Source organism: Mus caroli, unplaced genomic scaffold (assembly GCF_978045245.1).
Source record: "Mus caroli unplaced genomic scaffold, Mus_caroli_1 scaffold_12, whole genome shotgun sequence".
Taxonomy (NCBI): Eukaryota; Metazoa; Chordata; class Mammalia; order Rodentia; family Muridae; genus Mus; species Mus caroli.
Genome location: NW_028227267.1, coordinates 44,656,550 through 44,671,191, shown reverse-complemented (window position 1 = coordinate 44,671,191; position 14,642 = coordinate 44,656,550). Strand labels below are relative to the sequence as shown.

At 45.0% G+C, this 14,642-nt stretch overlaps 1 long non-coding RNA gene across 2 annotated transcripts; it reads right to left on the bottom strand.

Annotated features, from left to right (window-relative positions):
* Positions 1 to 5,939: 5,939 nt before the first annotated feature.
* Positions 5,940 to 8,482, bottom strand: LOC147001806 (uncharacterized). Of its 2 annotated transcripts, none has more exons than XR_015044735.1 (3): positions 8,264 to 8,482; positions 6,430 to 6,560; positions 5,940 to 6,041 (listed from the first exon to the last, which is right to left on the bottom strand). It is a non-coding gene; the product is annotated as an uncharacterized LOC147001806 (long non-coding RNA). The 2 variants fall into 2 exon arrangements; XR_015044734.1 differs by lacking the exon at positions 8,264 to 8,482 and adding an exon at positions 7,485 to 8,040.
* Positions 8,483 to 14,642: the final 6,160 nt, after the last annotated feature.

The window sequence follows — 14,642 nt, the reverse complement described above, 5'->3', positions numbered from 1 at the left end:
ACAACAATTACAGTTTAAAAAGATGGCAATACGACATGCTGGCTAGGCTCTGGAAGTACCATAAAGCCTTTGTGTGTGTGTGTATAACATTTGACAATGTGGAGATAACATTCTTTGATCACATTTATGCCATTTCCTTCTCATATCTCCCTCAACTCCCTCTGAAATTCCTCCTTTCTAACATATCCTCCTTCTACTCTCTTACTAAGTTTGAGGAGGGCTGCTTAGATTCTCACGAGTGTGGGATTATTGATTGGATCATGGGCAATTCACCAGTAGCTACACCCTGAAGAAAAATTAGTCTCCCTCCCTAGGAACCTTTATTTGCCAATAGTTCCTTAGCTGAGGGTAGGGCCTGAGGGTTGGTCCATGCCCCAAAGATTGTTGATGAAATATTGATGGCTCAATCTTTTTTTTTTAAAGATTTATTTATTTTATGTATGTGAATACACCGTTGCTCTCTTCAGACACAGCAGAAGAGGGCATTGAATCCCATTACAGATGGTTGTGAGCCACCATATGGTTGCTGGGAGTTGAACACAGGCCCTCTGGAAGAACAGTCAGTGCTCTTAACTGCTGAGCCATCTCTCCAGCTGCTGATGGCTCTATCTTATGCATGCCTCTGCAGGTAAGCACAACTACAGTCATCATGAGTGTTTCACAGCACTACCCACCCCCCATCTCTATAGAAACTGCTGTTCATACATACTGCTGAAAAGAAGACAAAATGGCCAGCTGCTTTGAAACAACTTGGCAGTTCCTCAGAAAGTTAAAAGTAGGTTTATTGTAAGCTATCCACCAAATTCCTGACTTGAAACCCTAACCTCCAAAGTAGTAGTACTGAAATGAGGGACCACAAGGGCTCCCTTTGATTAGGTCATTGGCTCTTGTGCATGTATGTAGCTAGAATGCACCTTTATGAAACAAAAAGGGCTTTTGTTGTTGTTGTTGTTGCTTTTTGTTTTTTTTCAAGACAGGGTTTCTCTGTGTAGTCTTGGCTGTCCTGGAACTCACTCTGTAGACCAGGCTGGCCTCGAATTCAGAAATTCGCCTGCCTCTGCCTCCGAAGTGCTGGGATCAAAGGCATGTGCCACCACGCCAGGCACAAAAGGCTTTCCAACATCCAGAAACTCTCTTATATATAAGGTGTCTCATTATAGTAGTCCAAAAAAAGCAAAATAATAATAATAAGAAGAATAAGATACAATATAAGCCAGAAAGTCTACTCCTGGGTATATAATAAAATATTTAATATATAAAAACGTGTCTACCATAGCCAGGGGTGCATCTCTCAGCATCAGTGTGCTTGCATTTGCATTTCCTGGGCTCTACATTTAATTCTGAGCACTGTGCACAAATGGGGAGAAAAACCTCAAAACCCTAAAAACCCTGTATGTCAATACTCCTAATGTCTAAAAGACGAAAATAGCCGGAGTGTCTTACAAATAATGAATCTATACGTAAAAAACAGTATATCCAGGCAATAGCATATTGTTAATGTTTTTATTAGTATATATTAGTTATAGATGATAGTGGGTTGACATTTTCCTGCACGTTCACAATGCAAGTTGGTTGTATTTATAGACGCATGCTACTCCCGCTTGTCCCTTCTACTTCTGGCACCTCTTCATCTACACAACCTATGTCTTCTCTACTTCCATGTTTCAGTGCCTGTGTGACCCAATGAGTTCACAGGGTCATTTGTAGGAGCGTGACGGAGGGGTTGTTTGTGGGAGGGTGGGCAACTCACCAGTGGCTACTCTTCAGAAGAAAATCTCTCTCTCTCTCTCTCTCTCTCTCTCTCTCTCTCTCTCTCTCTCTCTCTCTCTCTCTCTCCCCCTTCATCTTTCTCCCTCCCTCCCTCCCCCCCCCCAACTTGTATTATAAACCTTCAGGCCTCATGAGCTCCTTTCCGTGATGGGAAGTTGCTACCTGGCCGATGCAAAGGAGTATGGTTCAACTAAGGAGAAACAGGCAAAAAGAACAACAACAACAACAATGTAACACTTTGTCTGCCACGTTTGAGGTCCGGGAATTGATTGCTGTTGTGGCTTAAATATGAACTGTCTCCTGTTGGCTCAGATGCTTCAATACTTGATCCCAGGCTAGTGGCACTGTGTTGGGAGGTTGTGGAACTTTGGGGTTATAGTGCCTCACTGGTTAATGTCAGCTACACAGGGTGGACCTCCAAACACACAGCCTCAGCCAGTTTTCATTCCGCACTCTGCTTTAGAGTCCACACACAACTCCATCAATCACTGCTCCCCACTAGGACATCTACCAAGGCTTCCCCACACTTCCAAACTCTGATCAAGATTAATCCTTCCTAGTGATGGAGAGATGGCCCAGTATGGACTGGCCTTCTAGATGACCAGAGTTCAATTCCCAGTGCCAACATGGAGGTCCACAACTATCTGTATCTCCAGCACCAGGCATGTTTGTGGTACACAGACACATGTGCAGGCAAAACACCCATACACATTAAAAAAAAAAAAAAAAGCTTAAAAAGACTCAATTCAGGGGCGGGGGAGGGTATGGGGGACTTTTGGGATAGCATTTGAAATGTAAATGAAGAAAATACTTAATTAAAAAAAAAGACTCAATCCTCTTTTAAGTTTCTGTCAGGTACTTTGGTCACATGGACATGAAAGTAACTAACACGATCTTGGTCATGACACATACACATGGAACACTGGTACATGCTACGCTGAAATCATTCTGAGCGAATGAAGCCAGATACACACAAAAGACATTGATACGTGGTTCCATTTATATGGAATATCCAGAATAGGGCAGAGCACAGAGACAAACAACCTCAGTGGCTATCAGGAGGTGCTCTGTAGGCCATTTGAACCGTCCCTCCAAATAACCTGATCTTTTCCTCCCCATACTGAGGCTTGAACTTGAGGTTTCAGACCTGCTATGCAAGCATTTTACCACTGAGCTATATCCTCAGCTTTCTTTATGTGTTGCTGTTGTTTTTGTTACTTAGAGTCTGAGTCTCACTAAATTGCTCAGGCTGGCCTTGAACTTGTTCTGTAGTCCAGGTAGGACTTGAACTCAGATCTTTTTACTAGTAGGTAGGATGAAAAGATAGCCCTCGGAGCTGGAGAGATGGCTCAGCGGATAAGAGCACTGACAGCTCTTCCAAAGGTCCTGAGTTCAAATCCCAGTAACCACATGGTGGTTCACAACTATCTGTAATGAGATCTGATGTCCTCTTCTGGTGCATCTGAAGACAGCTACAGTGTACTTACATATAATAAATAAGTCTTTAAAGACAAAAAAGATAGCCCTCACAAGAGTGTAATATGTGCTGCTGCTCTCTCTCTCTCTCTCTCTCTCTCTCTCTCACACACACACACACACACACACCCTTAGTTGTTATAAACCGATGCCCTGATAGGTTATCTGCCTACATCACTCACCTTGGACCACATAGCTAGCAGGTGGAAGAACTGAAAATGGAGTTTGTGTTTGAAAACAATAGAAATGCTTCGAAATGTTCACGCGTGGATGATGATGAGAGCAATGGAGTCACTGAAGAGAGAAAGAGACACTGAGAGAGTTCAGGTGCTGGGGGAAGCTGAAGAGATTTCATAAGGGAAAAAAAGGTTAAACTTGGGAGCTTACGCAGTGGCTCAGTGGGTAAGAGCTGTTCTTGCAGAGAACTTGGGTTTCATTCCCAGACTTTGGAGGGCCTCTCTCTGAAGGCATCAGGCTCATTCATATATGCAGACCATATCTGGGGCTCATTTATATATGCAGACAATATATATGCATAAAGTATATATAATCATATATATCAGATATATTAGATATATCATACATATAAAGTAATCATATCTATCCATCTTTATCTATTCATCTATCTATCTATCTATCTACCTATCTATGAAATGTTGAACTTGAGGTTAAAGTATTATATCCAGTGGGAAATTCTGCAGGGCAGTTAGATAAGTATGCCCGGTAATCTTGAGAGAGGATCAAATCACACAAGAAATTCATTAAGGTAGAGGTGAACCCTAATGGATGATTTAACCTTCCCAAATGACACTGCTACTTGAATAACAGTAGCAGTTCTGCTCAAAGGCAGAAGCAAGAAAAATACAAGAGTCATTCGAGGTGACTGAAGACAGAGAAGAAAGGACCAAAAGGGTTGGGGGAACATGAGGTCAGTCTAATGTCAGGCGTGGGGGCAGAGGTGGGGGCAAGGAGAGGTGAAAGTAGGAATCAAGCATCCATTTCAAGAAAGGAAATGCCATCCGCGGTGTCAAATGATGCTGCGAGGTTCGAGGTTCGGGAGAAAGCAGTACACTGCCCGAGATAACTGGAGAGCCAACTGAAGGAAAGCAAAATGTTCAAGGGAGATTTGTTTGGAAAAGCTGAGCAAGAAATAAGATGGGGACTTGGGGGCAGAACAGGAGTAAAAAAATGCTTTTCAGAAAGAAGCCTGAGTTTGAGTTAAGGCTCAGGGAAGGTCCTGGCGAGCCAGAGGAAACATACAAACGTCTGCAGTGGAAAGGCACCTCCGAACAGAGCAAACCAGAATATAAACACATTTAAACAGATACAGTGGCTACTAGCCAATGGGAGGGTGGGGCTCCTTGGGCTATTGTGCAGCTCAGATGGACTTCCTCCAGGAGGTCAGAGCTGGGCCGGGATGTAAGAAGGGAAGGAAGGATGCGATTGAAAGATTATTTCAGTACAACTAGGACAGAGGCCCGTAAAGGAAAGCTGGCAGCGACGTCACACATGCAAATGTGCCTGGCCTTCGGAAGCTGGCCTGGGGACAGTGAGGAGGGCCCCTACTTGTGAATGGCTAGGAGCTTAGGGACCTGCCTTCACACTACAACAGGGACTTACCCCCAGTCAAGGATGCATGTTAATAAATGGGCTAGGCTCTGCCCTGATTCCCAAAGTTATTCATTGTGCGGTCGGTTTCTCCTAGTTTGGTTGGCAGGCCTAAGTCTCCATTCTGAGAAAATGGTCTCTCTGGCTCTGTCCTTTGTTATTACTGTATCCTCGGCAAACACACACACCCCTTGTTGGTCCCAAAGCAGGATTTGCAGGGCCACTGAAAGCCAAGCCAGTCACCTCGATTCCAATTGCCCTAAGGCCAATTTACAAGGACAAAAGTGTTTTGTTGTTTTTAATCTGCTAGGTCATAAGGAGGCTTCTCAGGTGACAGAGAACATCCCAGCAGCTGAACAGCGCCATCTGGTGCCTGGGAGGTGTCACTTTGAAGCTTTGCTCTTATTTGAACTAATCTAAAAACACATCATTAAGGCTCACTACCAATTGAAACACAGTTCTAAGGGATCCGATGCCCTTTTCTGGCCTCTGTGGACATCAGGCATGCGTGTGGTGCACAGACATACTGCAGAAAGAAAAAAATTCATACACATAAAATTAAAAACAAACAACAAACAAACAAGGAATTTAGCTAAAGCCTGGGGTGTAGTGGCACAGACTTTAACACCAGCACTTGGAAGGTAGAGAAAGGCAGATCTCTGTGAGTTTGAGGCCAGCCTGGTCTAAATAGAGAGTTCCTAGCCAGCTAGGGCTACATAGTGAGAATCTCTCCCCCTCCCCCTCTCCCTCCCCCTCCCCCTCCCCCTCCCGCTCTCCCCCTCTCTCACTCCTCTTCCCCCTACCCCCTCCCTTCCTCCTTCCCTCGCTCCCTCTCTCTGCCAGGGACTGGTGAGATGGCTCATCAGGTAAAGACCCTGCCATCAAGTCTGATGTCATGAGTTCCATCCATTCACGAGTTGTTCTCTGTCCTTCCTGTGCTTCTATGGAATGTGCAACCCCCTTCCACCTCCCCCACTTCTAAAGCCCAAATACATAAATAATAAATAATAAAAAGCAGAGAAGATGGAGCTACTAGTGTTATATGTATTTTACCATAACAAAGACTGGGAAAAGATGAGCTTTTCCTTGTGATGTCCTTCCCTTTTGGAGGACCCACCCCCAGGTGACTGGCGTTTGCTGCTTCTGATCATCCCCATTGCTATGTGTGCAGATTCTGTCATCTGTAGCTGAAAAGCAGAGAGAGAAAGTATGTTTTGATCATATGCATGCTTCCCATACTCCTTCACAGATAATGGTCCCTTAAGCATGAAACCATTTGGATGGCATGCTGGAATGTGGCATCTCTACTTTCTCAGTTCTTTAAAGCATATTTATATTACATTTTACCCCCCTCCCAACCTCTGTATGCACGCACATGCCCTCTATACTTCCATCAGAGGAAATCTGGCAGGGGTTGTTCTCTCTTTCCGAGATGTGAGTCCCAGGGATGGAACGCAGGTTGTCAGGTGTGGCAACAAGTGCCTTTATCTGCTGAGCGGTGGCAGGGGCCCTACAGTTCTGTTACTGTTTACATTTCGGCCCCAAATTGGCTGTGAAGAAACCAAAACGTATCACCTTCAGTTTAAAGTTTGCTGTTGAGCTGAAGGCAATGGAGAAACAGCAAGCAGCAGAAAGGCTCCATCTGCTCCCCTTTCTCCTGAGACAGGACACAAAGGGATACAAATTCTCCCGTCCAGGTGACAGCTCTACATTGGAAACAGAAGGGTGTGAAAATACATTGTATTCATTCATTTTCTTCCCACCATTTCAGACCTTGGAAGCCTAGACTTGTTCTCCTCTGTGATTCCATGTCTCTGCTGTTTCTTTTTGGCAGGTGCTGGGGATTGAACCCAGGTGTCGTGAACAGTAGCATTCTACTCAATGGTGTTCTACCACTGAGATATATTCCCAGCCCTGTAATGTATTCCTCATTCTACTTTGTGTGTCTTTTACCTACATGTATATCTGTGCACTGTGTGTGTAACTGGTGCCCATGAAAGCCAAAAGAGGGCATCGGGCACCCTAAGACCGGAGTTAAGACAGTTATGAGCCACTTTGTGGATGCTAGAATTCAAACATGGGTCATCTGGAAGAGCAGCCAGTGCTTTTAACTGCGGAGCCATCTCTTGATCCCTAGTGCTTGTTTGTTTGTTTGTTTGTTTAGAAAAGATCTGTCTATGTAGCTGGTCTCTCACTCAGAACCCTTCAGCCTTTGTCCCTTGGGTACCACACACCATCCTCCTATGTCTACAGGCTGGCATTACAAGTATATTGCCACCACCCCACTCTAATTTCTTGATCTTGCTGGAAGTTGCTGTATAAGCCAGAGCTCTGAGGCTCTGCCTGAAGGTGTTTCAGGAGGCTTCTGTGTGATGCTCACTAAGTTTGGTGTTAATAATCCTGCTTTGTGCTTCTGATAGTCTGTATAGTCTTAGCTAAGAACTACAAGGGGTTACAATAGAAGGCTTCCACCTTTGACAACTGCTTCGACCATCCCACTCAAACTGTTTCTCATATCACCCGGTACCTCCACCTTGGTAGGCAGCAGACTAGGCTGGCCTCAAACTCAGAGAGATCCTCCTGCCTCTGCCTCTCAAGTGCTGGGATTAAAGGTGTGCTCATCACCATACCCAGCTCCAGGTTCTTTTTTTTTGTGCCATCTTCTTTACAAATTCTCTCTCTAGATGATTTTCTTGTTTTGAGGCTGAAGATGCCCATTCTGCTGAGCCCCAGGTTTCTTGTCTAGACCTGCTCTTGGAGCTGCAGAATCTCCGACCCATGTGAAACATTCCAGAGTTCTCTGTTCAGGGTGAGACTCTGGACTTCACCAATGTCTGTATCATTCGTATCATCAAATGGTACCTTTGACTCCGTTGTGTAACTTAAAAACGAGGAGGCAAGCTTGGTCTTCTGCTTTCGTTTTCTGCCCTTCTACAGTGACTCATTTAACACTGAGTTCTGCTAGTCTGTGTCTGGAGTAGATTCCATATTGAGCCTCCATTTTCCATCCCCACCGTCCCTCTATAGTTTAAGCTATGGTCAGGTCATCTCATCCAGATCGTGCACTCAGTAGCCTCCAGTGTGCTTTCTCCAATGTCCCTCCAGTTTACTTCCAACCCAGTCTCCAGAACAATCCTCCCAATCTGTAACTCTCACAGTAACCGCCTTCTGCCGTGCTTCAGATGACAGCCATCATTGAAAAGCCTCACGTGATCCGGCCTGAACTGACCTCCTGATCTCTTGCTCTCTGTGTCACATGGCACAAGCTTCCTTGCCTTTCTGTCTTACCACACACCATCCCTTTGCCTGCAGGCTTTCCTGGATCCTCTGTGGCTATGTGTGAGTCAGCTCTGGAAGGCTCTACGACAGCACACTCAGTAGGAGCCGCAGGTCCTTCCTGTCTGCTCACCTTGTGTTTCCCCATCTGCTTCTGTTGTCCTAGAAGACCATGCAGTCATCATGCCTTTGTTTGTTTGCTCGCTCATCTCCACGACACTCCAGTCACCTCTGAACCCAGAATCTGAGCTCCTAGAAGAAAGGCATCTCCTGGCTCCATTCCACAGGCACTGCTCTTCATAGCCACACTCCAACTGAGTACAGTGCCCAGCACACAGCTAATACTCCATAAATATTTACTGCGTGAATAAAAGATCGAAAGAGGGTAAGTAAAAGAAACACCCCCCCCCCCGGCTGTGTGCCTTGCCTTGGGTCTATGCTTCCAAGAAACTTAAACTCTCTTAGAGGGCCATTAGATCCAAGAACATAAACATCACAGATAAATATTGATGCGTTTCTCCAGCCACATGAATATTCAATAATGTGCTGCTTCTGATGTTGTGCTGTAAACAAGCTGTGTACACAGATACTGCCTTAATGTCCTCATAGGTATATATCTGTAACCCCTCCCCTCACTGCCCTTCAGTAGTCAACCTTGCCCCCCCCCTCCATGTCCACGCAGCCTAAATGCTTCTCCTCGAATGACTTCTGTGCCTCACTGAAGCCGAAGCCTTCAGGAAGTAGCCCGCTTGCCTTGCTCTACCAACTCTCTTTCAAGCCCCTAAGAGGATCGCAGTGCAGAGGCACCCAGATCTCCATCAGAAGCTGGTCCACCTGGAGCTGCATCCCACGCCCTTCTGGTCTCTATTTGTGAACTCTGACTCTTTTTCAGGGACTCCCGAGTCTCTTCTGGACATGGTGGTCCTTCCCTCACAGCATGCACTATGCTCAGCTCCTCCCTCTTGGGCCAGGGCTGGGGGAGGGGAGATGTGGGAGGGGGAAGGGGGGAAGAGGGGAGGACGGCTCAGAATGCCCCGCCCTTTCCCATTCCTTGCAGCCATCCTCTCTCCTTCCCAGTCAAACTTCCCAGAGACATTTATGGCTCTGTCTATGCCCTCATATCTCTATCTCCTTACCAACATTTTAGCACTATTGAATCAACTTCTTCCCTACCCCACAGACATTTTAATGGAGTAATCACGAATTGCCTAAAAGCCACTATAATAAGGAAGGAAGGATGGATGACTTTTATCCCAGGCACGGGGTGCAGGGGGTGTCACAGAGAGTGGCTTACCACGAAAGCAAGCTGTAAAGTGGCATTACAGAGGCTGGGCATACGTACTTACTTCCCATGGGAGGAAATACGGGAACAAGTTTGAGGTGGTGAAGCCATGTTTATGGCCAGCCCTTGTTCGACCTGAGCAAACCAGAATGCAGTTGCTGGAACTGGGGCCATGCAATCAACCTTGACATTGAGCAGCTTTCTGGAAATAGGATACTCATAGCAGTAATCACTCATTGACAGAAGCTGGCCTGAAAATTCCCCGTGAGTTAACCCCGTAGAAGCAACTCTGGGACTGGGACGTTTCCCATTGGTAGACCAGGCTGGGTGCAAGCGTCTGCACTGATGATGATGATGCTATTAAAGTATGACATTAAAATTTTTTTGAAGGAGTTCTAGAAAAAAAAAGATTAAATTTCTGTGATGGTTGTCAACTTGATTGCATCTAGCATGAACTACAATCCAGAAATGGAGGACATACCTGTGAGAGTTTTTTTCCCCCCTTGGCTTTAGGTGGGTGAATCCACTTTTAGTCCTCACTTTCCAGGTAGGAAGACAAAGATCTTTGATCCAGATCTCGAATCAGGAAGATGTACCTTCAACCTGGGCCCCACCTTCAGCCTGAAACCTACACGGACACAGAAGAAGGGAGCTTCTGCCCTTTGCTTGCGTGCTCTCGCCTTGCTAGCAGGTCCATTCCTTCACTGGCATTAAACTCTACTTGTTTGGAATTCCAGTGTGTGCTGAAGACCAGTTGAGACATCCAGAGCTTTGGGCTGAGGAACTTCTGGATTCCTGGGCTTTTCATTCCTATCCATCCACTGTTTGATTATTTGGACCACAGCCTCTAAGTGTTTCTAATAGATCCCCTTTCTATATGTCTAGCAAAGGAGATTCATTCTATAAGTTCTGCTACTCTAGAAATCCCTGATTGATAAATCTTTAAGCAAATTTTCTTCTAATAGTGTTGCTTTTTTTTTTTTTCCAACAGTCTTCAAATGAGTAAGAGTCACAGAAATAGTCAGCTAAAAGAAGGTAAGGACTGTGTTACACCTATGGATCTTAGTGCGCTCTTGTCTTGATGGTCAAGGTGCGCAATTTTCAGGCAGGTAACGGACACATAGAATGTTCTCCCTGCATCTCTTCAGACTCAGTTGCCATGATTTCGGACAGTCCTGCTGACAACACAGCACATGGGGGTGGCATGTTCTGATCATCCAGAGTTCAGACACAACATGAACCCTATGTAAACAGCCAACAATTTAAAAGATGTAATGTTGATGAATCCTGTGCTGCACCCTCCCCCACTGCCCCTGAGGAGTCAACCCTGGTGGAGCTGACCCGGCCTCATTGCTCTTTCAGTCTCATTGCTCTCCCTGCGTGCTCGCATACACAAGTGGAAATTTATTGCCAGTGTCAACGTCAACCTCATGGTGGCTTTTCCCAGGGCACGCAAAGGGAATTTTCAACTCTCATTTTCTTGGATCTTTTGGCATTTTTCCCTTACAGCAGTCTGTTGGCTCCAGCATCACTGTGTGCCCTGGTCTCCCTCAGTTCTTCTCAGACCTTTTTTCCTCATTATGGCAGCTTTGCTGGAGTCCTCAAGTCACTGTCTGAAGATTTCCTTCTCTTGTCACTCAAAGGTCTCTTCCAGGGGTGTCATCCCATGGTGCCAAACCCCAGCTCCATGGTAACCATCCCCCAAAGTCAACCAGCAGGCATGATTAACTGGACCACACATTCAGTTCCTTACTTGATGTCCCACATGAGCATCAGACTCAACACATACAGCACTCAGCCCTGGGTCAGAGGCCAGGCTGTACACACAGTTGTTCTTGATACAATCTATACCTCTTCCCTCTTTTACTCCACTACTAAAGACTGTTCATTTTCTTTTTTTAATCCTACACCTTTACCAACTCCATCCCTCCGTCTTCCTCTCTACCACCCATCACATTAGCCGAGGCAGCTTGATGGAGTCCCCACACTTGCTCTTGTGCTTTCTAATGCTCTCAACACTGTAGCTCAACAAACAGGGGAACAACAAACTCAAAGTCTATTGGGAGAAAGATGAGAATCTTAGCATGGCACCCAGGGCCCTGAGTGACCCGTATCCACCAGCTATCTCTTGTTCTCAGCTCCTGCCCTCCTTCAAACATTGTCTGGTTTCTCTAATCAGTTTCCTCCGCAGAGCACCTGAGAGTTTTCACTGTGTGACAGCGCTTTTCCTTCTGGTCCTCTCTCTATTTAACCCTCCTCCTTCAGATTTATTTATTTTTATTTTATGTGTGAGTGCTCTGCCTTATCTATGTATGTGAACCATGTATGTTCCTGGTGCCTACTGGAGTCAGAAGAGGTCTCCAGTGCCCTGGGCGTTACAGAGGACCTGGGAACTTGTCTTTTCAGGAGCTCTGAATGACAACTTTGGAGTTCCTGCTGTGTGGGTTTTGCTTCTTGGCAAAAATCTTTACAATGAATAATAGAAAAGCCCCGTTAGGTCTCCAGTCTGTCTCCCCCAAACCAGAACAGGATCATTTCCTACATTAGGCCCAGCTAATGTTTTATCTGATTTAATTTTTAATATTTTGGATGGTGACTCTCACGAGTTTGCGGAGGAGGCCATTTCATAATTCAATATTTCTCTCCCAGATAGGGAGTGTTTCCAGTAATCAATCCAAATGTTTAAATTTATTTTGTTCTCTTGGAGATGAAGTGCTTCCTCTCTGTGAAAGGTAAACATTTCCAAATATGGAATTAGTAAACAACAGCACCCCAAGGGGCAGCCTATTTCCTTAGTCTGCAAAAAGAAATGAATATTCCCAACCAATGGTTTTCCTTGCTTTTCTGCAAGCCTATAATTTCCTTCTAGTCTCTTATTATCTTCATAAACTTATTTCTTACTTTTAAAAAAAAGATGGTTATGAACCAGAAAGATGGTTTAGCAGGTAATGGTATTTGCCTCTCAGCCTCCCCACTAATAATGATGATGATGATGACAATGACGACGACGACGACGATGATAATAATAATAGAGAAAATGAAAAAGGGAAAGTTATACAACAAGTCTGGACAGGCAAATGTGAAAGAATCAAAGAAACCTGAACTTCTGGATGGTAAGAGGGAGGGGTAGATGCAGAGAGGTTGTGCTCATTCAAGAGTCCCATGAGGTTGCTGAGGGAACAGAGCACTCATTGCCAGTGCCCACAGTTGACCTGTGGCAATGGACTGTAGGAAACCCAGATGGATGCCTGTGCAAAGGAGACAAGATGGTGTCAAGGGCAGAGGATCTATGATCCCTGTGTGGCTGAAGTGACAGAAATCAGTGGCAGATTAGAGGACCCATACAAGGCAAGCATGCCATCTGGTGGCTGACAACTGTCTGTAATTCCAGCTCCAGGAGATCTGACACCCTCTTCTGGCCTCCAAGGGCAATGGCACACATATAGCATACACTCACAGATACACATGCATACACATAAATAAAAATAAAACAAATCTTTTAAAAATGTGGAAATGGAACAAAACCACCAGAGCTTTCAGCTAGGATTGCTGGGTAAGAGGAAAGACCTGCATTAGGTCTTCTTAACGTAGTGGTGTCAGGACCTATATTAGGTCTTGAGAAAGAAATGACTTCAAGTCTGTTTTGTTATGCTGAGTCTGGGGTGGTGACTTAGAAACACCCAGTTTCCCCTTGGTTAAGATGGCTTTGAGGCAATGACTCACAAAGCCTGAATGCTAAGCCAGCCTGATTTTCTGAGTTCTAGCTCAAAAGGTGAAACCTTTTCTTTCTGCCTTTTTAGCCCTTCTTTAGATGCTGGCCCAAATCCTTGGCATGCATGCCCTGAGGTATGAGCCTGGGCTTCCTCACTTCCCCTCCTGCCCTATGCAACTGCTTGCCCACCTTCATTGCCAGTCTGCCGGCTCTCTTGGACCCTTAACTGATGGGCATGGGTCTTGTTTCTTTCTTCTTCGTATTCACTTCCCTCCTCTTAGCAGCTTGCCCATACTGTTCTTAGTTTTCTCTCAAATATGTGTAAATGACCCTCAAGTTTCAGAACAAAAGGAGGCATTGTCTTTGTAGGTCTGAAGTTTGAGGACATAGCAGGGCTGCAACTCCACTTGTGAGTCGTACATACACACACAGATACATATACACATATACACTCATACATACACATATATACACACATACACACATACATATATACACACACACATACATATATATACACACATACATACATACACATATACATACATATATATACACATACATACACACATACATATATACAGACATACATACAATTACATGATATAGACATAGTAACTTGATAATGCTAACATTACATACATAAATGAAAGACAAAGATATTTTGGAATCTCTCAGGCAGAAAGAATAGCTACATGGAAAAGAGCCACGGGGCTCTTCAACAAGTAAAGGTCAGATCAGAGGATCTGAGGAAACAGGAACATGTCTGGCCCAATGAGTGAGGTTTCCAGAGCGTGTGGGCCTGAAGGTGCCACAAACAGCTGGGTGCCATCCCTCTTGCTTTTTAGTCTTTATAAAAACCCAGCTCCCAGGGGTTGCTGTAAGTTCTGCTTACTTTCTGTGCTAGTACATTCCAGGTGTGACATCAAAGCTCCTCAGACTGAGTAATTTAGTACTTGCAGGAGTCTATGCCCATAGTTTGGGAAGCTGTGAGTCTAAGGCCAGTGTGCCAGCAGAACTGATATCTGATCCAGTCCCATTCTTTACATGTGGGACAGCGACTGGGCAAGACATGTGAAGACATGTGAAGTCCCTTTGGGACTTCATTCACAAGGCACCAAACCTCATCCGGTAAGATGGACTTTTTTTTTTTTTTTTAAAGATCGATCTATCTATCTATCTATCTATCTATCTATCTATCTATCTATCTATCTATGGTACACTGTAGCTGTCTTCAGACACACCAGAAGGGGGCATAAAATCCCATTACAGATGGTTGTGAGCCACCTGTGGTTGCTGGGAATTGAACTCAGGACCTCTGGAAGAAGAGTCAGTGCTCTTAACTGCTGAGCCATCTCTCCAGCCCCAAGATGGACTTCTTATGATTTAATTCCTTTCTAAAGGCCCTTTTGACATTATCATACTGTGGATTAAATATCGACACACAGTTCAAAACCTCATCTGAAGTGTCTGGGACCAAAAACGTTTGAATATTTTGTTTCTCCGCCTCCCTTCCTT